General features: G+C 36.6%; 1 protein-coding gene across 2 annotated transcripts in view; it reads right to left on the minus strand.

The window, feature by feature from the left end:
- Positions 1-27,048, minus strand: part of LRRC4C (leucine rich repeat containing 4C) — an 89,843-nt gene that overhangs the window by 44,633 nt on the left and 18,162 nt on the right. Inside the window, exon 2 of one of the 2 annotated variants that reach the window (XM_050975739.1) lies at positions 7,066-7,198. The exons of the other annotated variant lie outside the window; for it this stretch is intronic. The gene's annotated coding sequence lies outside the window, so the exon portion shown is untranslated. The remainder of the gene's footprint in view (positions 1-7,065; positions 7,199-27,048) is intronic. 2 annotated transcript variants of the gene reach the window in all.

The following is a 27,048-nucleotide window of genomic DNA, read 5'->3' on the forward strand; positions in this document are numbered from 1 at the left end:
ATGCTTAGAAGAGATCAGGATAAGAGAAATAGGACGATCTCTTGCTTATAAGTCAAAACATAGTGGACTGCATGTTGCCAAAACTTTAGTATTCCTGGCAAAACTAAATAGGGATACTTACACCACTGAACAATATTTTCTGGTTTAGCTATTCATCCCTTGCTATAAAAAGTGCTGCTTTATTTTCAAGGCAGTGTATGGGACTGGCAACAGGACCATCCTTGCCTCTCTCTGTGCAATGTCAGTAACTCAGACAGCTTTTCTCCGTTTAGACGTTTCAAGGTAATTTTCAATTGTAGTGTCTCAGATCCTCAGAGAGCTATAAAGATATGCAAAAATAAAATCAAAGTGGAGCTTTCTGTGGGGAAAATGGCCCAGATTTCCACATCAAAATCAGTAGGGAAGAGGTTCTACCCCCTGTAAGTTTCTTAATGCTACATCTCTGTGTCTTTGTAAGACTGGAGTAATGATCAAACAGAAGTTGCAAAGATAAATTACCTACTCATTTTCACTTATACTGCTTCTAAACGGGAAATTTTGCTATAGAATCATATTTTTGAATGCAATATTCAGAGAATTTGAGCACGTTTGTGCTGCTTGGTTATTAAATAAATTAACCAGTGTGCTGTCATTTTTGTTCTGGTGTAGCATATTTTTCTATATTCATCAGATACTCATTGTGTATAGTGATATTTCATGTATCAACAGGAGTGAATGACTCTGAAGCCAAATACTCTTGGATTCACCCAGTAAAAAAAGTTTGAAAAGAAATAGAAGTCAATAGCTGTAAATCAAGAAGATTAAATATATTGCTTCCCTCATTGCAGCATCTGAATAGTATAGACCTCTCTTTTATTTTGTGGTCAAATAGCTCTTTTCATAAAATATCAAAGGCACTGCCATAACATAACAATGTTATAAAATTACTAGAAATAATATTATGACAATATATTATAATCAACTTGGCCAATATAAAGCAATGCTGTAATATATTAGAAATATATTCACAGTTTAGTTCTGTTAGCTGCTATGTTCCATGTGGTATAAAATCAGCCTTATTTGTGCTGCTCATTTGCTTTAGATAAAAGGTGCAGGGATTACCCTCAAAATAATTTTCAGGTTTTTCTAAGTCAGTTCAAATATCTGTGTGACTGAAATGAACAATGACTTACTGGATTAAAGCAATCTTCAGCCTACAGAGGCACAGAATACCCAGGTCTGCCTGGTGATGTGGCCTTCCTCTTTGCCATCTGCTTCTAAGCAGGAGGAACAGAGAACTGTTCTGCCAGAGGGAATTCCTTCCCAAAGGCTGATACTTGGCATTCACAGTTCCCATAAGGATGCTGAACAGAGCAGCAGGAAGCACTCTCAGCTCTGGTGTCTCCAGGTGCAGCTCCTTTTCCACTGCACTCCTATTCTTCTGACCTTTTACCTCCAGCCCTGCAGACAGCCCTACTGGCTTGTTGTGATGCATCTTGCTCCTGAACATAGGACATGCTTACATAGAAAAAAAGTTACACCTAGCAAAATCTGAGATTATTTGGAGATATGCTTTATGTAAAGCAAGAAAACAGCATTGCAAGATAAAAATAAAGCCACCATAAATCACCATTCTAATCTAACCTTACAAGTATGCTTCATTCACATCCCTCATGCACATTTCTTTCAATCTGCTCTTGCTCAAAGGACATATAGACAGGAATTCTGTCCCTTCCCCTAATTTATGGGATTCCACAAGAATAACTTCCATCCTTGCTACTTTGGGTAGATTGTTTGGGTAGATTTAAATGTCCTGGGAAGTTCTAGCTGCAGTCAGATAATTTGTGTGTGTAAGGTGTATTCATCTGCTTTGTTAATAGTCATAGTGTCTAATCCAGACTGTTCAATCTTCAGTTCTTCAATCTTTCAGATTTCAATAGCTTCATGATAAATATTACATCAGACACTGGATATAAACAAAAGATGTTATGCATCTGACTTCTGGTATGTCAACAATTTCTCACCCAGATCTCACCTTCTACAGCAGATGCAAATGTCACCTCAATAAAAAGTGATCTACTTGATGCATTTGAGAGTACATTCTTTCCCTCCCCTTCACACAGTTTGAGTATATTCTCTTTTGCAAGTAAAAGTTTAAAGCAGTTTGAAGCTGATTTTTTGTTATCTATCAATTTTATATTGCCAAATCAACAACTAATGTTTTGTAAATCCCCAATATGTCAAGGAAATAAGGGAAAAATAATTCTATGTGGTAGTCAGATCAACTTTTCTACACCCAGTTTTTTCTACTGTAGTCAAAGCAAAATTAAAGGAAATGCTAAAAATTGCAGGACATAATTCTGGAACAGTGCAGGAACCATGATATTCAGAGGAAGGTACCTGAACATCCAGTCTTACAAAGAGCAAATACCACAAACATGTCCTTCAGTGTCAGATGACCAGTTTTCTGCTACTTATCACAACAGAACTTGAGAACTGAAAAGGGAAATCATGATTTATCAAACGAAGAGGAGAATAATTGGAAAGAAATTACATAATAACAGAGGAAAAATAAGAGAAAAAAAAATAAAAAGACAGATGAACAAATCCCAGCCCCTACAGAGATTAGGAAAATAAAGAAGTAAATTGAGAGACTGAATCATTGGCATTCTGACACACTAAAGGGACCAGGTTTTCAACCATTCTCTAATGAAAGAAGAATTTCACACAAGAAGTTTCAACAAAAAAAAATGAAACATAAGAAAACTATTATAAACAATGTTGTCAGCTGTGGAGAGAGTCATTTAAATGGCATTCAGTAATGCAGGTGAAGGCTGCCTGGTAGCTCATCTCTTTCATATTTGATTTCTCACATCATTTTAGAGATCCAATGGTCTATCCTTGTCATGTCACAGTCTTTAGCCCTTTTCTGAAATTTTGAAGGAATTGCTGCTGTCCTGTCTCTATTTGACTCTTAAGGGTTATTGACTTAGGTTCTGCCTAAGGGTTCTTTCTTCTAAGACAAAACCCTTGAGATCTCTTGGTGCTTTCTTGCCTGCTAGCAAGGGGTACTGCCAGTTTGGCATGCTCATGCTTTGTGACTGTGGTCTTATTAATCTCCAGCTGTGTAGAGCTAGTTTTGCCCACACAGACATTCAAGAGACAGGCTTTGTTCTAGACACAGCTATGGGATTTGTTAGGTGAAAAGAACTCCTGTTTTCATTTGAATATCTCATTTCTTCTGTTATGTTTCGAACTCTGGGGCATGCCTCATTTTCAAATGGAGATTTTCATTATGTTTAAGAACACAATTAATTCTGAAGCTGCATACACTTCACTTAATTTGAAAGGTTTGGACTTTTCCATAAATCATGGAAGACAACTGGTTCCTCAGCTGTTACAAAACAGGAAACAAAACCAATCCCTGCATTGGCTACTATGACTTTACTCTAAATATCCTCAAAGGGGAACAGTGATTGAAAATTCAGAACCATTAATCTTAAAATGTACCAAATGAAAATATTGATCAAGCAGACCAGCCCAGCAGCCACTTGTAAAGTGACCAAGACATGCACAGAAAGAGTTCTATTTGCCAGGACAATGTGAAACATTCGTACTAGAAGCAGAATCTGGTCAGAATTCAAGGATATATACTTAGTACTGATATCAGATCAATATCACTAGAGTCCAATGAAGATGAAAGCCTCTTACTGAAAATATAAATTACCTTTTAACATCAAGATCTCAAGTTATATTAAAACAGCACTCTTATCTTCTCCTTCCTCCAGTCAAAATGGAATTTCAAAAATAGTTCTCATGAAACACAATTTCAGCAGGGAATCAGAGACTGAAACATCAATCCATTAGGCTTCCTATTTCTCAGGAAGTCTTAAGAGTGGAGAAGTTCAAACTTCACTTAATATGTTGCAGATGAAGATACCACAATGTCATCCCCTCTAATTTCAATTTCTTTCCCTATTTGTCTTGAGGGGTTGTAATGTCTTTTTCCAGAGTAAAGCCTGAAATACAAATGATTCTCTATGGCACTGTTGGATTCATAGAACCATAGAATATCTGAAGCTGAAAGGATTATCAAGTCCAACTCCCTGTTTCTCACAGGACTACCTAAAACTAAGTCATGTGACTAACAGCATCATCCAGACGCTTCTTGAACTCTCTTGGGCTTAGGGCCATGACCATTTCCCTGGGGAAGCCTGTGCCAGTGACCAACCACCCACTGGGTGAGGAACCTCTAATCTGGAGTTCCCCTGGTGCAGCTTTATTCCATTTCCCTGTGTCTTGTTGCTGATCACTAGAGAGAAGAGATCAGCACCTTCCCTTTGCTGCCACCCCCCAAGGAAGATCTAGACTGCCATGGGGTCACCCCAGCCTTCTCCAAGCTGAGCAAACCAAGGGACCTTAGATGCTCCTCATAAGTCTTGCTCTCAGGACCTTTCACCATGTGTGTTGCCTGTGGACAGAGTCTAACAGGTCAATGTGTTTCTTTTGAGGTCCCCAAAACTGCACTCAGTACTCAAGAAGGTGGGGCTGCAGTGTAGAGTGGGACAATAATCTCCCTCAACCAACCTGGTCTGATGTACCCCAGGACACAGCTGGCTCTTTTGGTTACCAGGACACTGCACATTCAATTTTCCACTGCCCCAGTTCCCCATATCTCCTTCTGCAGGGCTGCTCTCCAGACTCTTCCCATGATTTGTACATACAACCACACTGACCAGTTCCAGTGGAGAATCCTGCACTTGCTCTTGTGGCTCAAATTGCAGAAGTTTGTGGAGAACTGTTGCCTGTGGGATGGACTCAGAATGGAGAAGTTCACAGAGAACCATCTCCCTTGGGAGGGACTCCACACTGGATTGGGGGAAGAATTCCTCTCCCTGAGCAGTGGCAGAAACAACTCAGGATACCCTGGTCATCACCCTCACTCCCTGTCTCCATGCACTGCTGGATAGGGGGAGGTGGAGCTGGGAATGAGGGAGGGATGGAGGAGTGTGTTTTTAAGATTTATTTTACCTCTCATTATCCTGCTCTGATTTTGTTAGCAATAAGTTAATATTATTAGCAACAAGTTAATTGAATATTGTTTGCAATCAGTTAATATCCCCAATCTGAGTCTGCTTTGCCCATGATGGTATTGGGGGAGTGATCTCTGCCAGCCCTTAATCTCAACCCATTAAATGTTCTTTATATTTTCTCTCTCCTGTCCAGTTTTGGAGGGGATTGACAGAGCAGCTTTGGTGGTTACTGGGCACCTGGCCAGGGTCAACCCCACTACACTGCTCATGCTGTGTGTATTAGTATAAAGGCATTTCAAATGTGCTCACCACATCATTGAGCAGACTGATGGACCTGCTAGCACACCATCCCACAAACATTGGCAAGTTACCCCCAGGCTTTTCACAGGTGAGCCTGGTTTTATCCCTTTCTCCCTTCAAATCTAGTTAAAGCTCTTTAAATGTCACCTATTAACTATTGGGCAAAGATCCTTTTTCCCCATCAAGAAAGGATTGTCACTAAAGCATCAGCAAAGGAATAATACAGAAGTTCCATGAGACTCTACCCACATTGCAGGTAGATAAATGCAACCAAGACACCTGAAACACAGTAAAGGATTGACTCTGCATCCTCTGGATCTCAGACCAATTCCAACCATAAGCAAGCTATTCCTGTCTTTTGTTTACAGTAAAGTACCTAAGACAAATTGCTGTAATTTTCTGTAAAGACTACTGGGCCCTTACTAAAAAAAGGCAATTAACTCATTTCTACTAGATAATAGAAAACCAAGTCAGGTCTGGAGAAGCTAGGTTGTTGAAAAGTAGATCATAAGCTGAAAACTATCACCAGATGTATAAATGCAGGAGGCAAGGCCTTCTTTTCTTGTATCAAACCTTTCTTCTGTGACAACTTTGTGAATTGTAGCAGTAGATTCTCTGAACTGTTTTAATGAATGAATGTCAGGGAACTGGAGGGAGCTCATCAGCAACAAAAGGAAGGTATTTCCCAGACACATTTGAAAGCCTAACCTAGTACTCAACCAGCCAAAACATCTATACTGAGCAAAGAAAAAATATTTCCCCCTTAAATGATATTTTATGGTTTGTCGGTGTCTCATGAGATGTGGGAATAGCTCCTCACAAAAACTTTTGCATCAAAAATCCCATTTTATTTTCTACCAGTGTGATTTCCCATTGTTATTTTTTCTTGCACTCTGCATACATTAAGGCACATTAATAAAGGGAAGAAGTAAGTCAGCCTGTCAGATATTTCAAAACGTACCATGGGAAATGATTGGTTTAGGATGAGTGAACAAAATCTGTTTGTTCAGCAAACTTCATTTTAGCTGAGAACCAAGAAATGTGTGTATAGCATGGACATATGATAAGTTAACTGGGCTCAAAAATACTCCATATAGCCGGGCTTTTGGGACAGCAGAAGATGTTTTGATGCTTTGTGGCTCAACTCTACCTTTTAACATGAAGGAGAAAGCATTACAGTTATTCTGAGGGATGACAGATTTTTAGTTTGCACATTTTCTTGGACTTCTGAAAAGCTGGGAACAAAAATATCCATAGTTAAGGCTTCAGGGTAGGAAGAGAGTCTCCACAAGCACAGTAGCTAAGGTGAAATTGAAAGAACCCAATAAAACATGATTATGTACTTTTAAAACTATTAGCTCTCCCTGTGAAAGAACATTATACTCTGCTAAATTACTGTAGGGTTTATAAGCTGGCATTTTCAGGGTTTTAATTCCTGTAAAGAATTTTAATTCCTATAAAATTCTTGGAAAATTACTGCAAGTTTGTGATTAGTATTCTCTAACAGGTCCACAGGAAAACAAGAAAAGCCCTGTAAGACACAGCATCCAAATTCTCTCTCTCACGGGGATAGGAATTGAAACTCAGCATAGTTTGAGAAACTTGGAAGAGATATTCAGGGGATGCTGTATGAAGAGTCAGACAACACCAAAGGCTTGTTCTCCCCTTCCCTACCAGTTTGCTGCCATGCATTCCAGCACACCCATGGGGCCTGAAAAGCTGACTTGCATAACAATAGCCTGACATGAATTACCTTTTCAGTAGGTTTACCGTCTCGGGATGTGATGTTTCTCCTCGTTTCCCAAACTACCCCTGGACCTTCTCATCCTACTAGCCCATTGGAGAATGTTCCACAGAGCTGCCTGGACCCCCCCACAGCATCCACCCTGTGGAAGAAACACAGATTGAGAAACCGTGACGCAGCAGTTCAATCTACTCCAGACATAAATTGATGACTTTGAGAGTGAATAACTCAGGTAGATTAACCAGGATCTCGAGCTGTCACAATCTGAGAATGGAGGGGAGTTGTAGGATTGCAGTGCCCCCTCAATATATGTAGGTGTGGCAGAACTGCTGAAGGCACAGTCCTTTCAAGAGGACTTTTAAGGAACAACTAAAACCAGAGATTTCAAAGGCAGCAATTAGCCAATAATGTGGTCACCTAATCTTACAGATGACAGCCTTGCCTTGCCTGTTAGAAATGCCTGTATTTTAGCATACTTAGCAGTAATACCAAGGGGGTGGTTACTTCTGTATTTCTGTAATGAGTACCTTCATCATACACCATAGAGGGCAAGGTGGTTGAATTCAGGTCGTTTCCTGTCATTAGTGACAGTGAAACATGTCTGTGTATATCTCTTGAGGGCAAGACATTCCTTCCAGCACTGGAAACCTTCTTCTTCTAGAGTCTCACATGCACACCATAGTAAAAATTAAAATTGGAAAAAAAGGTTAAAAAACAATTAATTTGATAAATAGTTTTCAATATATAGCCTCTATATACTGCATCAAATTTCTGTATCAGTAATAAGTAAAGATTATAAACAATAATCATGCATAAAAATTTCATAGCTTCGAAGCACAGTTAGGTATGAGATATAAAACAGGACTTTTTTTCAAATCTTTTAAAAAAATTGTTAATTTGCAAAAGAAAAATAAATTCTTCTGTCTCTTTTTTTAATGAAAAAAGACAATTGAGTAAATCATTACTTCAGAAAACCCATAAGTCACTGATTCTGTTTTTCAAAGACCTGCCTGCTTTCTATTCCTTTGGCCTTGGCTGCCTAGCAACCTCCACAGAGCTTTCTTAGTCTATACTAATTGTGGTGAGTTTTCATTTATATATTTATTTAAGAGAATGCCTATAAGGAAGATGCAGAAACAAAGAGCTGTTTATTCCTTCCTTCTAACAGTGGATTCCAAACATGTCATCTCAGTGTCTCAGTGAAGGGCACAGTCCTCAGCTTTGCAGAGGTACCAGCCTCCTTGATTTTGCTGGGGAAAAAGCTGTTTCTGTTAGACAAAAGCTTAGTCTCTGTAGGAAGCCACTGATGTAACAGGCCCTGGTATACCTTGCCCTCCCTGTTGGCTTGATTCATTGATAAGTTTTTTCACCCTGGATTCTTAGGTGCTTATGTAAGGTCTTTGTGCTGATGCAGCCTGCAGCTCTTACTTAACATGAAGACAGTTTGTGCTACTGCTCTGGGCCACCAACAGTTCCAGTATCATCCAAGGTCTAGGGGGAAATGGAGACTAAAACTGATCTGCTGTGTCTGTGACTCAGAGAGGGACAATCTGGAAGGCTTGGATGGCACTGCTTGTTATAATAAGTAGTTTGAAACAGGATATGGACTGTCATTCCCTGAGCCAGCCATCAGCTTTGCATGGAAAAGACTATTTCCTCAGGGGTTTTTCTGTTGGTTTGGGATTTTTTTCCCCTTCATTATAAGTGCAAAATTGGGGATGTCATAGAAAATATCTCTATGCTACATTGAGAAAATACACATTCTCTTGCCAGTTCTATTCAACCAACACTATGCAAATACTTTATGCCCTTATCAACACAGCAGCCTCCTCCAATCGAAAAGAAGGGGAAAAAAAAGAGAGAGAGAGGAAGGGATGGTCAAATATGTGTCCTGAAGAGCTTAACAGGCTCTCTCAAACGATGTGGTAAAGAAATGCCAGGTATTCATAGCTTGCAGTCATGTGGGGGGATGTAGGGTTTGTGTCTCACTACTCCAACCCTGAGCTCAGATGGAAGAGCTTGCATTTACCTCTGGATCAAACTGAAGCCTGAAACACAACAAATCAATATGTCTTAAGATATCTCAATATACCTTAATCACTTGATTCCATTTTTTTTTTTTCCTGATTAAGTTGACCTTTAGCTATGTTTTGTCCTTAAAAGAAATGCAGGGGATCTGTGACAGAACATAAATCTGAAACCAGATCTTCCAACTTCCACTCAATTTCTTACCAACAGAGCTACAGAATAAAAGATTAGGTTGTTGTAAGCTTGTAGGATTATGTAAGGATTTTTAAATCTTGGTGTTTATGTATACTTATGCATCAGTGAAAAATTTACTCCCAATTCAATACTGGGGAAAGAACAGATTTTAAAAAATCTCCTCAATATTGTAACAGGCAATAAAAATATTGGTCTGTTGGTTGGGCGGTATATTGGTATCCAATGAAATAAAATAAGAGCAACAACATGAATGACAGGAATTATTCAAAAACAATCTGCTGGTTTAAAGAATTACATTTTGTAGAACAACTTACAAACAGTGAAAATATTCAGAGAAACTAAAATGGGCAAAATTATTCAATGAATAGGAGAAAGAAAGTTACTGGAAGTAAACAGAGATCTAGGATTTCTTTTTTCTATTCATGGGGTAACAATAAACAATTTTTTTAAGTTCCTTTCCCTCTGTCATTCCACACAGTAATGTAAATTTGTAGTTAGCAGCAAATATCTCAATCTGTACTCCTCCGAGTTATTTTAATACAAATAAATTCCAAATATAATCCAAAACTAAGTAGTTGCTTATTGAAAATGAGTTTCCATACGTATGTTCATTTTTCACAGAGCATGATTATTGTAGCAAAACTTGAGCATGTGGTGTTTCCTTCCCTTACAAAGTATGATCACAATTACATATGTTTTTAAATGTTAAGTCAAACTCTCTGAAAATAAACCTACTGAAGAGTACCAGAAGCACAGACTTACATCTCTGTTTTCTCACTTACTTTTGTGAGAAGTCTGCTTTTAATAAGTTCAAGGATATGTAAATAGACAATAGATAAAAAGACTTCTTTATGCATTCTTATTTAAAAAAAAATAGGGTTTTCTACAGAATGAATAAAATTGAACCATGCCAAAGCAGCTAGAAAAGGAAATTCAACTAGAGAAAATGAACTTTCTCAGGCTATATGGAAAAATAAGCTGAATGCAGTCCCATTCAAGATTTCAGAGACTTTAATTGGGTGCTAAATCTACTACATTTACACTGGAAAACCTCACCTGCCATGCACTTCTGCTCCCAAAAGAAGAGAATATTAAAGGGAGAGATAATCCTCCCTCCCTCCCTCCCCAAAGAGAGAGATGCAAAATGCCTTCAGTTTCTGGGTATGGGCTACAGAAAAATGAAATGCTAGGGAGAGTGTGGAAAAAGGTAATTACAAATGAAATGAAGCTTTAGTGGGAAAAAGAGAAGAAGAAAATTATCAATAAGAAAGCATAATCTTTGCTTGAATAACTAACTCACCAAGGAGAATTGCAAGATACCTTTTCGGAACAATCAATAGTATTATTCCAACACTCAGCCCCTCATTTCAAGGGCACTGATTTTACTTCAGACTTAGGCCAGTAACTGATCAAAATTTGGTCGAAAATATTTAAATATTTTCTAACAATTCCTTATGGCAATAAGTAAGAAAAACTCATTGAAGTTATAACTGGGCTTTAGTAATAATTCTCAAAGCAGCTATATTTTTATAGATTGCAAAGGGATGAAAAAAGCTGCAGTAAAAAGAAGATTAATTAAAGAAAGACAAAACATAGTAACATATGCTACCATGATGACAGTAAAGAACATAAATAAGCAGAAGAGAAAGAACAGTTACCCAGTTCCTGCTATTTTTAATAAATATCACTAACAGGGTAACATTCAACTGCCAGAAGAAAGGAGGTTGTTATACTCTGTTACTACGTCTGGCCCTGAATTGGCATTCCAAAAGAGCACCAGTTTCTTGTAGATTCAAGGCCTTATCTGCCTGCTCCTGTAGTAGCAGGATAGCTCCTTGGGTAGCCTGGGATGTGTGAAATAGCATTGGATTCTGTTATTTATGAATCTGAATCACTTGCAAGCTGTTAGTAGAAATGCGTGTGAGCTCTGGGTACTTACACGTTAAATAACGAGAATAAAATCCATAAAACAGAAAATCATAGTGTGCTATGCACATGTAAGGCTTTCACCTCAGGCTACAAAGAGAAAACACTAGAAAGTTCCTTAAAGAAAGGTGTCTGTATACAAATTCTATACTAGCAGTAAATATGAAGACCTTAGAGCTAAATCTCACCTCTGACTGCTGACTCACTGTGCAGTAAAACAAGCTACTGGTGTTTCCTTGATGGTTCAAAAAGGTATTCTTACTAGCTTTTATTCCCTTTAGTTTTTGGCATATTCTGCTGTTTCAGAGCTCTATTTTATTAAACATGCTTTAAAGGACAGAACTTTTTTAGACTTCAGAATTGGCCAAACCTCCAAAACTCCTGATTATTCATGGCCAAGGTCGTAACTACGTTTTTTCCTGATCTTTCATCTTAGTTAAACCCTGAGTTAGAATTACTCTCTTGCATAAAACCTGTACTTTCTATATATACTGCACTTCTCTTTTTTCTTCTTTCAAGAATGCCGGATGAAAACAAACCAAAGAATAGTTGTATGCCTGGTATGCTAATTTTTTAAAATATTTCTGCATTTGAGTTAAGCATATGAGGATTAGGTAATTCTGCATGGCTGCCTCTCCTAAACCAATTCAAATAAGGTGTACCTTCTAAATTCTGAAATAATTTTCCCTGTGATCTGCTGCAGCAAAGATATTCACTCATACACTATTGATTGGAAATGTTTTTGTACATCTAATCAATAAATGAGTTAATATGTGTTAAACCAATCTTCTAGACTATTTGTCTTGCTCAGCCTAACTAATACAAAGCTGTGAGTGATTCATTTCAGAGCAGCAGTGCAGTGTGAAAACCAGACTGGTGTCTTTTTAATGTGAGTGTCTGTGTGTGCTTATAAACACAAAATGCCATTAAAAATATTTTCTGCTGACAATATTTCCCCCATTTTAAGATCAGTTCTATTGACTCTTAATAATGGTCTCCAGATACTCATCTGACAAATGGCTGTTTAATTTATTTTTTACTGTGAAAGATTTGACCTGGTTTGTTCATCTATAAATACCCATTTTTGTACTGTAGACACAAATATGCATTTGTTTTAGCTTTCATCCCTGCTGTGTTTGTATAACACAGTGGGATATTCACAAACAGAAAGAAGAGAGATCGAAGAACATTTGATAGTGTTTTCTGGCATTTTGAATACAGCAAAAAAAATAAATTAGTGTCTACTTCATCAAGTGCTAAATTCAGTGTAGCTGAAATGAAACAGAGAGTGGGCCAGAGGAAAAAAAAATCTTCATCTTAGGTGGAAAAACAACTCATATTGTCAACAAAGCAATAGGATGGGTGCCACTGAGTTCTACTGAACTGATAATTTTAAAATTATATTCACCTTCCCTACTAGCATATCTGGTATAGCACCAGCTTAGCAATAATTATAAAGGCTTTTGCTATACCAGAATGTAATATCCTCAAAGAAGTCTGTGAGGATCTCCATCTCTACAAAAAAGGAAGGTGACAGTCTTAACAGATCTAGAGTCACAGAAAGATTCCAAAAGCAATTTTGAGTTCCAGAGTCCTATTTTCATCACAGTAAGACACAAGTCATTATTTTTGAAAAGCAGCTAAACCCATTTTTTTTCTTTTAAAATGGAAGCTGAAATTCTCTACTGTTAGTAGGACTGTTATTGTTATTATTTATGTGAATTATTTTATTTTCTATTCCTCTGCTGGCGTATATATTGCTTATATCAAAATTTTACAAATCTTTTACCTACCTAATACCATTTTGTAGAGTTTTAAGTTATTAATTAAAAGTGAAGTTATGTAAATCAGTTTCAGAAACAAAGCATGGAAGACAAACAGCTGGCACTAAATAACCCTTAAGATCTTTTGTTATCCAAACAATTTTATAATTCTGTTACATGAAAGGAATTACAGGATGCTCCTACTCACTAGTTCATGTGCATACTTCCTAGTCACAATTCATTTCCCACATCAGAGAGTTTCAAATAAAGAAAATTGCAATTTTATTAGGAACACAAAAGACCTACCCCCTTATTTAATCTATTTTCTGCCCTTTGTACCCTCAAGGTATTGTAAAAGAAAGTGACATCATTTGCTGGTGTTGCACATGGGAAAAAACTTATTCCCTGAGTTACCAAAAAGAAAGACTTTGAAAGGTGCCTGCTTTGTAGCTGAAGAACATCTTTCAGAAGATTTGAAGAATATGATTTATCTTATACTAATGAAGAAGGTGATTTATTTTACAGTATATGTGCATAGTCACGTACCATTGTTACTCCCGAGGTGAACATAAGGTGGAGACTGACAAGCAGGGACTGAAGCAGACCTAATATTATTCCCTGCAACATACTGAGTAGAAATAGCTGAGCCTTGCATTGCTGGAAGGTGGCATGCACTGCAATAGAGCAGGGACAAGTCCCCTAATTGTTATTGAAAACTGAAAAAACCCATGAAACAATTGATGTAGAGCTATTGAAGATCAAAATATTTTGAGTGCTATTGCAACAGTGTAGTCTACTAGTACAAAATAAAGAAGTTAAAAATATAAACTGCTTTCTTATCTGCAAATTTTTCATATGTTAGTGATGCATTTCTCTGCTAATAATGATATTTTCAAAATGTTTCCAAAAATAAATACAGCTACAAGCAATTAAAACCTATAAATTAACAGATTGATTATGTGTCATTGGTCATACAGTACAATGCTGATGGTTAAGATGGGATGATCCAGCCTTAATGGCGAGAAACAGGCAAGAAAAATATTTGAACATTTCAGGAAAAGAAACTGAGGCTTTAAACATGAACAGGACATAAATATCATTTTTTCTCCTTTAAAGAGAAGGTGGTTTGGAAATTACGTTCAATTTAAAACAAGTTCTCTTCCCTCTGAAGAGTAAAATGGGAATAGTCACCACATCTCTACCAGGAACATTTGCTTCCTGTTACACTGATTACCAAGATGTGAAAAATACCATCAGTTCCAGCCCAATACTCCAGTTTTCCAAAACTGTCAAAACCGTATTCATGCAAAAGAAGAATCCAGGCAAGCATAATGAAACAATCTGATAGGAAATGGCACAAACAACCACGGGCAGTGGTGCCCAGCTTATGAACCCTCATTAAGATACATGAACTCAGCTTGTACATTTTTCTCTCCAGAATATGCTGCGCTCATTTTCACATTGCAAATTTGGAATCGAATAAAGTTAGCATCCTGTAGGCCTTATAAAGTTTCAGAGCAGACTTAGACTTTACAAACAGGTTATCTGGTTAAGCATTTTAGAAATATTTGCAAGCAGAATTTTACCATCTCAAGTATTAATTTCTATGGTCTGGGAATTACAGCTGTACCTGCATTAGCTATACATTAATATGACCTTTTTTATAGTGAATAAAGAATGTTACAATTTGCAGAAATATCCCTTTTACCCTTTTTTTTCAATTCTACACTGAAATTTGGTCTATTTTTTTAAATACAATGAAATGAATGTGTAATAATCCATAAAATTTTGTTTAACATAATTAAATGTGCAGAGTGCTCACACATCCTAGGGAAAAAAGAAGATTGGTTATTTAAAAGAGCAGCAGTGCAAACCTTTTTTTGCATATAGTCTAGTAGATAAAGTACTTGCAAGGAACGAGGGATGCTCAGTTGATATCCTGCTTCAGAACTGAAGCTCTTCCAGAAATAAAGTTTATTTCACAGCACTGAGGCTGGATAAGACCTGAATGATCACCAAGCCTAGCCATCAAAGAGCACCACCACAATGTTCACCATAAAACCATGGCCTCAGCTGCCAAAACCAAAGTCTTCTGGGCATTTCCAGGGATGGTGACTGGGTTGGAACCACTTCCCTGGGCAGCCTGATCCAACGCTTGACAACCCGTTCTGTGAAGAATTTTTTCCTAATATCCAGTCTAAACCTCCTCTGAAAAAACTTGAGGCCATTTCCTCTCTTCCTGCCACTTGTTACCTGAGAGAAGAGAAACTCCCACCTCACTACAATCTCTTTTCAGGCGGTTGTAGAAGTGATAAGGCAGAACCACGCTTGCTAGCCATGTGAAATTTCTGGGGACAAAAGGAAAAGAGGGAGCACACAAGGTGGTGATCTGGACATGGAAAGATAGTTCTGGTTCAGAACTGGGTTCTGCTTTGTTTATTTGGGATTATGACTACAGTAAAAAGGCCATATAAAATGTGCCTTCAAGATCAGTAATCCAAAACTGGTCTGGCAATCAGTTGAAATCTTTGTTGCCTACCTTAGACACTGCTCATCAGAGTATTAGAAAGACCTTAATCTATGGATTTTAGATACAATATATTGATCAGTTTCTTGAAATACACTCCAGAAAATAAGTATGCTCTCCTTAACATCATACTTAAAGCATGGAAACCTTTTGAACAGAGCTCAAGAGATTTCATCTCAACTAAATCTAGAGTAGACAAAATCCCTGCATGTATTCTTGGTTGCCTAGTCTTATTTCAAGAAGGATGAAGAGAACACCTCACTGAGACCCAGCATATGTTCAGCCTCCCAAAAACAGACTGTTACAAGTTTTATCCAAATCATTATAGGCTATAAATTTTATCGCTTTTTGAACTTGAACATTCATAACATTTTGTATGAAAAGCCATTTTTTATCCAAGACAAGGGAAAGTAAAAAAGGAAGGAAAAAAATATAAATCACACCTTGTGTGACTGCAGTTGTCCAGGGCTGGACTGTAAAGGAAGTTGTGGGGCAATTTCTCCACAGGAAAGAAATTGTGCTGCACCACTGCTTAACTTGTCAAGCAGCAGCACACATTGACCAGTGGACCAAGTTTGGGACACAAGATATAAAATAAAACCTGGACCATGTTTTATGCTTGCATTCAGTAACATAAGGAAATGAACAATTATACTGGACTCCTGAGTGGGAGGGAAAGAAAAAAGTAAAATAACAAATCCAGAAACAAATAGTTACATAACTTTGCAAACATGTCAAACCACGACTTCAAATGACAATCTACATTGTAAACATTTCAGCAGGTATCATTGTATTAAAGAAGGAATCTCAGTTTTGTTAAAAAAAAACCCAAAAAACAAAACACCAACCAACAGAAGAAACCCTATAAAGTTAAAGATTGATAGCAAATTCCCATGATTTCCCCCCTTTCTCCAAATACTCTTTAGAAATAAAATTTAGTCTTTGGCTGAGATCCAGTATAATCAGTTTAACTTTCAACTTGAGAAGCAGATATTTTACCCAAGCAACTAAAAATCCCTAAGAAAACACAAACCCAGCAAATTATGCTGCTTTGAGACTTCGGAAATTTGAGTTCAGAGACCATCATATTTGTGACACGTGTTTGTCTAAGATGGTGTGTTTAGTGGTTTAGAGAAATATCAAATTCTCTCATGAAGGGTTTCAGACCTCCTCTTTACAGATCACTCTCTACACTTTCCCTGATTTCCCCTAGCCTAAGGCCAAAATCTCATCGCAGATGAGTACAGCACCCAAGCTCCTGACACGGCCACATGGAGACAGTGATTCCAACATATCCCATTCTCCATCTATTCTCTTGTCAGGGCTTACATGTTATTATCTCTAAAGTCTGTGTTTTCTTCATTTCGAATCATGCAATACAGTCACAGGGTAAAAGCTCATATTTTGTTGACTTTCTAATTAAGAAGGTAGATGGAGTACTTGAAGCATGCATTACTACACTTTTTTTGTTGTTGTTGGTCCTGTCAAGAAGTTTAACACGATTTGTGAAAGCTTGGAAATGCTAGGTGTTGTTTTTTACTCATATTTATTCATTAGAAAAATTAACAAAGAAAATTGTCATATAGTTCTGAAAGCCAGTTCTAGAATGAGATGGAAACTTGCAATCCCCTTAATTTCTATGCTTAAAGAATAATCAGTGCAGAGAAAGAATACCTAATTTACAAACATTCATTCAATTCTTTGCTTATCAGCTAAGGTAGTCAGGAGAAATGTCATTATACCAAACTGATGTTTGCTTCAGCAGCAGAAGGAGTGAGAACAGAACTCTTTATAAACACCTCCAAGGAATTGATAAGGGATGACTGCAGTTATCGGCATCAGAGGCACAGACAAGGAGCTTCTCACCCATTGCTAATGCCACAAGCTACCCAAATCACTCCATCTATAATGACACCCACAGGAAAAAATCTGGGACCCTACTCTGCATATTTTCAAAACATCCACCACGGAGCATTTCTTCCTCCTAAACAGATATTGTAAAAGAGTTTCTAAGGAACTATCAAATGAATTTATACGCTCATAATTCAGTGGATTCCTGAGTGCTTACTTCTTTCAATGGCTTAGAGTTGCTAGTACCTAGAAAATTGATTTTACTTCAGGTGAAAGAGTTCTCTGGTCTGTGTAAAAGAAGGATGCAAATTCTACATTGTATCTTATTAAGTTCCAGATGGTCACAGACAGCAGCACAGTGACAAACATAACCTTCCTGAGTAGTCACAAATATGCTAATAAAGTACAACATATGCAGCATACCTGGGCTGTTACCTTGACTGACTTTCTAGCTGTGAATTACTTCTCAGAAGTTAAATAATTGTTGAGCTAGCCCATGGGTTCATTGCTTTTCTGAATCACACATACAGCTAGCTAATCGTTCTGATTTCCATCCTAAGAAATATGCATAGCACAGGAAGATTTTGCTGTACTGCAGCCATGGCAGAGCTATTTAGGCAAATGAAAATGTCTCCTTAAGAGCAGGTTTCTTTCTGTGCTTGCTCGCATCACAGAGAAACAGAGCTAATGCTACGCTCCTGTGAGTGCTTTATGCATTCTGACAAACCAAACGAGGTTTGTCAGGAGAGGCTCTAGGCAGCATGGAACTGCTGCAATTTTACATCTCATTGATTACCACAATGGGAATTGAAAATGGTTCTCTGCTTTCAACGTGATATTAAAAATACTGTTGCAGATCTCAGAAAAATATGCAGGTCCTTCAGTGAAGGGAAAACTTTGTGCAGCATTGTTTCCTCTTGAATTTGAGTCAGACCCATCTGACCTTTCGGGAGGCTAATAATAAAGCAATCAGGTGACATGCAGTAAAGCATGTCGTTCTGTGAGTCCTTCTGCAAGAGGATACGTGAAACAGAAAGGCAGTTCAATACCCTGAGGCTTGGGGGATCTGCTTGTTTTGTGGTGTGTGCATCCTGCACACTGCTGGCTTTACACAGAGTATGTGGGAACCCACATGTCACAACAAACAATACTAAAACAACAAGGCCTAAAAACGACTGTAAGAAAATTAGGATTTATTATTGCTGTCACACTGTGTTTGTCATTGGCTGGTTTGATGTTTCAGAAAGGTTTTCTATGAATTTTCAGAAGAATGATTATTGCTTTTGTACAAAAAATCTGAAATCCTTTCTGTTCCCATGTCTTCAATGATTTATTTTTACAGAATCCAGCAGTCCCCATCCACAGAATTTTACCATTTTATGAGGGACACATTCACATTTTAAGCAGAGCAAAACAACCCCAAAAGCACAGAGAATAATCTACAGTGACAGCAGTAGAAGTTTGTTCTACTCAGAGATTGCAAATGACATATGTAGTACCATGTGCTAAGCAAGCTGTGATAGTCACTAACCCTTTGAGGTGCCTAGCAACCCTCAGCAGCATTCAGGGGGAAGAGATTTTCAGCACTCAACAGAATTAGATTCCTAATAAAACTGTTTACTCAGAATCCTAGCAGCCCTCATGGTCTCTAAAATCAGGCAGAGGGAAGCATACTTAGCACAAGACAAAGTCATTAGTTAGTGCAATTGCAGCACCAAAGCCAATTTAATTTAAAAAGGAAATCTCAGTGTTTAAAAATAATGTCAGGCTTATAGAGCTACCAGTGGACTGGTCAACCAACTGGGAATCAGAAAATCAGAGCTCTGAATTGAATATCTTTCTGATATTTATACTATATAATAGCTATATACAAATATCTATACCAATGCTTTACATTTGCATACAATTCAGACACATTTTCAGCACACACACCATAGAATCAAAAATTAGGATAACAGGCAACCTAATCAATGGAGTTTGAAATGATGCAAAAATTGAAAACCAAGCTTCAGTAAATTAATGACATCTGAGGTATTCCCACCTGTATATCCAGTCAGGGAAGTTGGATGCAGAAATTAAACACAAGCATTTCCAGTGACTCACATTAGGACACACTGGGATCCAGGTATCAGCTAAAACTAAGTCTGTATGATAAAAAAACATGCCATTCAATAAAAAAAAAAGCAGAACCTCAAATGTCACTCAAATACTATCAAGCACTCAATAAGAACTAAGGGATGTGTGTGGACAGCTGGTAGTTTGATAAATAGCAGAACAGGAATAGAAAACCCCTCTCACAGACCAGAAGTAGCTTTTGAGAATTCACAAATGTCTTGTCCTTGCTGGACAATAATGTGATAATAATAAAGCCAACAGTCTGCCTAGAAATCCAGTAAGTAATCTAAGTAATCATCTTAAGGACATTAAAGACTAAGAATAAATTTGTGTAAAAAATATTGTCTTGGATTTCTTGATCCTTTGATATAAAGCAAGATAAAGATAAATGAAATAAAGCCAGAGAAGTTATATGGGGATGGGTCAAGCCTCCTGATTCCACTTGAAAAAACTAGTTTTTCCAGAACAGTAGCCATCTGCTAGCCAAACCCAACAAGAATTTAATTTTTTTGTAATAAGAAACTCTTTCACAGGAATCTTTGTGATGTGTACAACTGCATCTGTGACAGCTGTTCTCATCTACTGGTAACTGGTCTGCTGGAAAGGAATTAATATGAATTTTAATACTAATGGAATCATTATCACCCTTGGGTTTTTTAATATATACATATATAACCTATCACCTACTACTTCATATGGTGGTGGTGCTTCACCCATTGCAAACTTTTTGGTATAAAAGAATACTCTTTTCTGGTTTGTTCATTTTATTTTTTGTACATGCCATATACCTACATAGACTAAACTTTATAATATCAACAGGAACTTATTCTGAAACACTGAATATTTAAAATAAAAAAAAAGAGTAGTACTTTATAAATTTCAAGTAATTATATTAGTTTCTAACACCATAAAGAGTTTTAGATTGGCTATTCTTCAATATAACTGGCTTCAGCTGTTCCAGAAGGTCATCAGGTGCTACAAAAGGCCTGACCTGCTGATAGCAGCCACTGAGAGCTCTGCAAACAGGGAAACAGGAATTTCATTAGTACAGTTCTTACACAGAGCAGTGCATTGGAATACCTTAGAACCACAGAATGGCTGAGCTGGGAGGGACCTCTGTAAATCATCTGATACAAAACCCATTCTCACCCTCCCAGATGCAGTTGCCTCTGGCCCTGCACTAGTGCAAAGGGTTGTTCCTCCTCAGGTACAAAACTGTGCATCCCTCTGGGTTGAATTTCATGAGGTTCCTGTCAGCCCATTTCTCCAGCCTTTCAAGATCCCTCTGGATGGCAGCACAACATGCTGAATGTGCATTCATAACACATTCTTGGGTCACTTGTTTAATACACTGCTAATTTTGTGACTTCACCTATTTTTTTCTTTATTTCTTCCCGTGAAATGCAAAAACATTAACACTTTCTCCTTCTTCTTTTGCCATTTACTGAATCAATAATAAATGCATTATGTGTCTTTCCAGCAGAGACTGAATTTTTTTCCTAATTCCTGGGAAGTATCTACCACATTACAAATGCTGCTATGAGGAAAAAAAAAAACAACACTGCAGCTTGGGTCTATTAGCCTCACAACAAATGCTCTTCATTTGAATGCATTAAATCATAAAAAAAAAGGTGATACAATAAATGAAACATCTCTAATCTTATCTTGTTGCCCTACTGAAAGTCTAGGGGGTCTAAAGGGCTGAATTTTAGCCAAAGGGATTTTTTTGTTGTTGTTTTAGCTGTTTCGGATTTTTTGGAAAAAGAAAAGAAATAAACTAAGGCACTAAAATTCTAATTTTGGGTACCCAGTGATGGAAACTTTATGGCCTGAACTTCTGGGTTACTAAAGTCACAGTGAATTCAAAGTTAGGCATCATCACTGTTCTGTAAATTCAGAGTTTGCAGGTACTTAAACTTGGTTACTTGCATACCAACACATCCAGCACAGAATATTAAATAATGTATAGCAATCCACTCCTCTGAAAAAGGATTATGTAATTTTAACCACCTTCTAAGAAGTGGAATGATCACAATCAGTGAAAATCAATAAAATATCTCATAAATGGATTTCTACAGAATTTTTAAGTGTTATTACACTATTATTCACATTATTTTATATTTAAATGACTAAAGATTAAAGTGGATATGAATTTTTTAATAACTTTGAAACTTTAAACTACATGTGCATTGTAAATACAGATATACTGAATCTCATGCTGGATTAGTGGCAGTCTCAGCATAAAGAAAATCTCTAGAAGAATGTTTCAAAGCTAATTGACAAAAATACAAATTTGCTCTCAAATTTGCCTTCAGGGCAGAGGGAAACCAAAAACTTGTCCTTTGTTGCAGCTTTTTTCCACTGACAAGGAATGATGGCCTCTGAGGAGGAAATACTGCCAATCACCACAGCCTTGAGCATGTACATGGCTGATACCAGCAGGAATTTTGGATTCAAAGCATTATGGGATGACAAAGAACTTTTACCAGTATATCTCACATTATCTTTGTCCATTGTCTCCTTCATACACCTTACACAAGTCTGATGCAATCGTGGGTGCCAAGTCACCCTAAGTCTAAGCAATCTTGCTACCAAAATGATAATGACAAGCAGGATATTCAGAGAAGAAAGAGCAACCAGAAAAGCTCATTTTAGAAGGACAGATTAGTCCAACATGACTAAATAAATAAAAAAGAAACAAACAAACAAAAAATACCCCACCAACATGATTTTATGAATATCTGAAGGTTACATATCTTGAGAAAGAAAATTTAGCATGATACAGCAAGAATGAAATTCCAATAAAACAACAAAATGAAATGAAGGTAACAAGCTGAATAGCAGCAAAACACTTCATGAGACTAAAATCTATCCAATAGAGACATAATTCTGTAAGGCAGGAACATTTGGAAATAGAGTAGACAAAGCATGAGACAGCATGAAACAATTGTGTACTGATGACACAGAAGGCTAAATCATCTATATTTGCCTTTTTGTCTTTGAGATTACTCCTTCTAGCCAATCATCCTGGAGCACCACTACATTTTAACACCTCTTTCTTTCTTTTTCTTTCTCCCTTCCTCTTCCTTTTGAAAGCACTATCAAAATAGATGTGACCTCATTTCCCTTCTTTTTCATCTGGCTTTAAAGGAACAATCTGTATAATCACCATGTTTACCCAAATGTTTTCACATTCACTTCTTTATATCTGAAAACCTATTTTAGGGAACATCTGGACATAGTGTTCAACATTCCTCTCTTAAAATGTAGTTTTCTGTAGTCACATGATTTTTATAAGGTCACCTATCACAAAAGTCAATGACCTTATAAAAAAACTAGATGAATGAGTGAGGAAAGATTTGGGCTGGAGAAAATGTTAAGTATCATGACTGTTTACCACAAGCATACATCCGTATAAAAAGTTCATTCACAAATAGACTAAGGCTCTTCCAAAGAGAGCAAAAAGCCTAGAAGCCTGCAAGCAATTTAGAAAAAAAGATTTAACGTTAATACAAGTCTAGAGAAGAGTATTCAAAAGTTCTTGATGACAGAAGAAAATAAATGCTTCTCTCTCCTTGTTAAAAAAAAAAAAATCAAACCAGTTTTGGCTTTATTAGGAAACTATTTGAAATACAAGAATATCTGTACAGTCTTGTTGAAATGCTCTATATCTGCTAAAGGGGATAAATTTCTATGATGTTTTTAGTAATCAATTTTTTTTCAATAATTTTTTTTTAAACATTTTTAAATGCCAAAGAAAAAAAGAAGGAAAAATACAAAGATAATTACTAGTATCCTGATAGCATATTTTCTGCCAACAGCTGCTAATATTTAAGTTATTTTAAAGAAGTTATGCCTCTTATGAAATGCTTGCCACTTTTTCAATACAAAAATTTTATATTTTGAGTCTCTGGTAACAAGTGTCTGAAATATAAGATTTTTGTATCTCAATCCTCTCAATATTGTCACTATTACACTCAATGTTAAGAAATGGAATCTTCATGTCATTCAATAAAAGTTTTTGGTCCCAATAAAAGAAATCTTAAAAAACCATTTTATTTAGTTTGATTCATTTCATTTTGACTTGTAGTCTGCAGTTGGAGGATTATGAAAAATCTTCTTCTATATTTTGGGGTATGAGCAATAGAAGAATCTTCTTATACAGAGTTGTTGAACAGATTTGATGGTACTTGGTGTGTAAGAGGAGGTTCTTTTAAAGGAAGTAAATCTTTCCCCACTTGTTTCTTCACATATGATGAAGAGTGAGGCATAATTTAAACTACTCTTTTTTTTTTTTTTTTTTTTTAATTCTCAGCAGTTCTTCTCATCCTTCTCACTCCAGCTCCAGGAAAAATAAAATTTTTTGGTTGATAGTCTGAAAATATGATTTAAACTCATTTATTTCACACCCTCTATTAAATCAGTCTTCAATGCTGGTGGAATTGAACAATTGGCAGAACAACTGAAGACACACAAGAATGGAATAACAGGGGTTCTGCATATCTGTGACTGTGTGGGAAAGAAGATGTGATAGAAATGTTTACTAAATAAAACATTAAAGGTAAGCAAATAAGTAATAAATAAGTAAATAAATAAATAATGAAGTAACCATAAAGTAATACTAAAATAAATTATAAGTAATAGCAAAGGAAAACATAAATAACCTGTGGCCCACTGATACTTTGTATACCAGAGGAACCTGCAGAATGCAGGAACTCTTGAATGAAGAATGTACAAAAAGTACTTGGAAGAAAATTTAGCCTTGTATCCCTGAAAAACTATATTTACTGAGCTGAGTCTGGAAAAAAAAATCCCAAAGAATACTATGGAAGTTTGGCTGGTTCCTGCTAAACACAATCACCATTGGTTGGAATGCCAAGGAGATCTTAAGAGTTTTTGATCTTTTATTTATAATACAATGAAAGGAAACTTGGAAATTAAAAGTCATGTCAAGTAGAAACCCCTCCCACACCCAAAAAAAAACCCAAAAAACCCCAAAAATCCAAACCAACCAACAAAAAAATCCAAAACAAACCAGCCAAAACAAAAAGCCAAACAACCCTAAGCTATTCACAATACTTGTATTAATTTCTGATGAACTGGAAGAAATGTTAAGACAGTCAATTGAAGTCAAGTAGAACCTGGTAGGTTTCTTGCCTTGGTAACCCTTACCACCTCTTGGGATAGGTATTGTGAGGTAAGTGAGCAATTCCCCTGGAAGAACAAATGGTTTAGAGTAACTTGACTGAAAGGCTCCATCATTTTTAAAGGACAGTTAAATATGAAATTATTACCTCCAGCCATTTTAGGGCAATCATAAGGAGCATAATACACAATGATATGTTATATCTATTATATATAAATAAGGAGGAGTTTTTCTGAACATTCTATATTTCCTTTTAGGAAAAGGGTTTTTGTTATCTTTACAGAACACTGAGAACAGCTAAAAAAAACTGCTTTACAATAAGTCCCAACTTGACAGATTTTGGAGTTTTGTTTGATAAGGTTATTCTCAACATGTTTTGGAAACCAGGAGCGAGTCCTCTGAGTAAAGTATGAGTGGCAAAACTGAATTATGGAGGAAAACCAGTCTTGCTCTAATGGAGATATGGAACCAAATAACTACAGCAGCACTTGGATCCCTTAGCTGCCACGTCCTCAGCCTAGGCACTCAGTTCTGGCTGAAAATGGAAGGGTATCCACAATATTTACCTTTGCTGCTATGCTTATAGAATGATCAGTCACAACAAAATCCTGTATATTGATCATACACTTGCAAATCAGAGAAACTATGTGAGTCTACCAAGGAAATCAGAGATAATAATGAGTTATAAAAGACAGTTATTCTTTTTCTTTCATGAAAAAGGGAAGCCAGCTCCAATTTCTTAAATCTGGAAAGAAGCAATCTAAGCCCAGAACCATATTTTCAAATGCCATTATGTGATCCATTTCCTGAAAGAAGGGGATTTTGAAAAAACTTAAGGCCTGAGTCAACAGAAATATCAAAAAGTTCAAGGAGTGCCAATGTCTGCAACCTGCAGGGCTCAGCACACTGACTGTTCAAGGAGAAACTCTGAGGGAGAGAACTGGGAGTCCCACTGAGTGACAGGCTGAGCACAAGCATTTCCACTGAGTACTTTGGGAGAGCAAGTGGTCATGATGATTTCTAATAGTCCTTTCCATACAATAATTACCTGATTTTATTTAATTATAAAAATAGAAACACTTGCATAGACATATTTGCAAATATTTTCTCTTAAATTCACCATAAAATTAATTAAAAACCTAAAATATGCAAGAATTAATTAGAAGTTTAAAAAAATTATGTAGTTTGAAGGGTTTAGGCACTCATGTTTGAAAAAAAGTCCATAAATCAGAAAAAAATTAGAAAAAAGCTTTTTTCTTATCTAAATGTCCAACTTACAGAAAAAGACAGGGGGAAAAAAACCAACTATGGTTAAATGGTTTTTACATAATGGATATACTTTTATAGGTATCATAAATTCAAATTTCTATGTTTTATAATCCAATATTATACACAATAAATATTATTTTTTTTAGTTAATAACCACGATTTTGAAAGAACAGAATCTTAGTTCTAAGCCTGCTTTCATTAGTTTCCCAAGGGTCTAAAAGGTGCTGAACAACTGCAGCCTCTAATGACTTCGTAATCCTATTTTGCACTTGGCTTATTATAGCAACTTGCATTTCTCTTCAATGGCTCAATCCTGCTCGGTAGAGAGATCTAGTCCTGGTTCAGGAAAACATCCTGATTCCTGCAGGGTGTACCCAGATCACAGTCTGCAAAAACTTCCTTTTCAGCCAGGATAATGGAAGAAGTAGAAGGGAGAGCCTTAACACTGCTTTGCCAACACAGAAGAAAGCTGAAAAAAGCTCATGTAAACAAGGCAATAAAACAAACAGATTGCAATAAATTGTTTTCTTTATGGATCAAGGCATTGTCTGATTTTAAACTGTAACTAAACCATAATTCCCTTCCTGAGATTTTTGGATATTCCTTTCCCTACTGAAGGAGTTGAAGAACTGTTCAGTCTAGCTTTTCATTTACTCTCATCTGTATTGTCATCTCATGAAAAATAAAATAACTTGAATTTTCAAGCTGGGTTTTTCACACAGGTGTGAGCCTTATGCTCACGAACTAATTACACTTTTTAGTACACTTCCTTGCTTTATATTTCAGTGACCAGTATTTCAAGTTTTGGGTGGCTTTGTTCCTCCATTTGTTATTAATTAACATGTTTCTAACCAAATAATGATCTATAATATTTACATGTAACAGCTGCTAATTTTTGCTGCACTAACTCAGCCCTGCCCAAAAGAAAGTATAAAATTAGTGCCTTTGAGGAAAAGGATTCCATTTAATGTTGATATCTCTGGGTTACTGTATGTTGATCACTCTGGTATTCCTTAAGTCCATTTTACCTGTACAACAACACAGAACAGTGCAGAAGTTGGGAACAACACAGAACAGTGGTAGAAGCATGAGAAAAAATATAGGAAATGGCAATTTCTTTTAAGAATTAGCACTGTATTAAATGCCTTTGGATGAAGAAGGGATGAAAGGGG

Source organism: Serinus canaria, chromosome 5 (genome assembly GCF_022539315.1).
Source record: "Serinus canaria isolate serCan28SL12 chromosome 5, serCan2020, whole genome shotgun sequence".
In the NCBI taxonomy this organism is placed as follows: Eukaryota; Metazoa; Chordata; class Aves; order Passeriformes; family Fringillidae; genus Serinus; species Serinus canaria.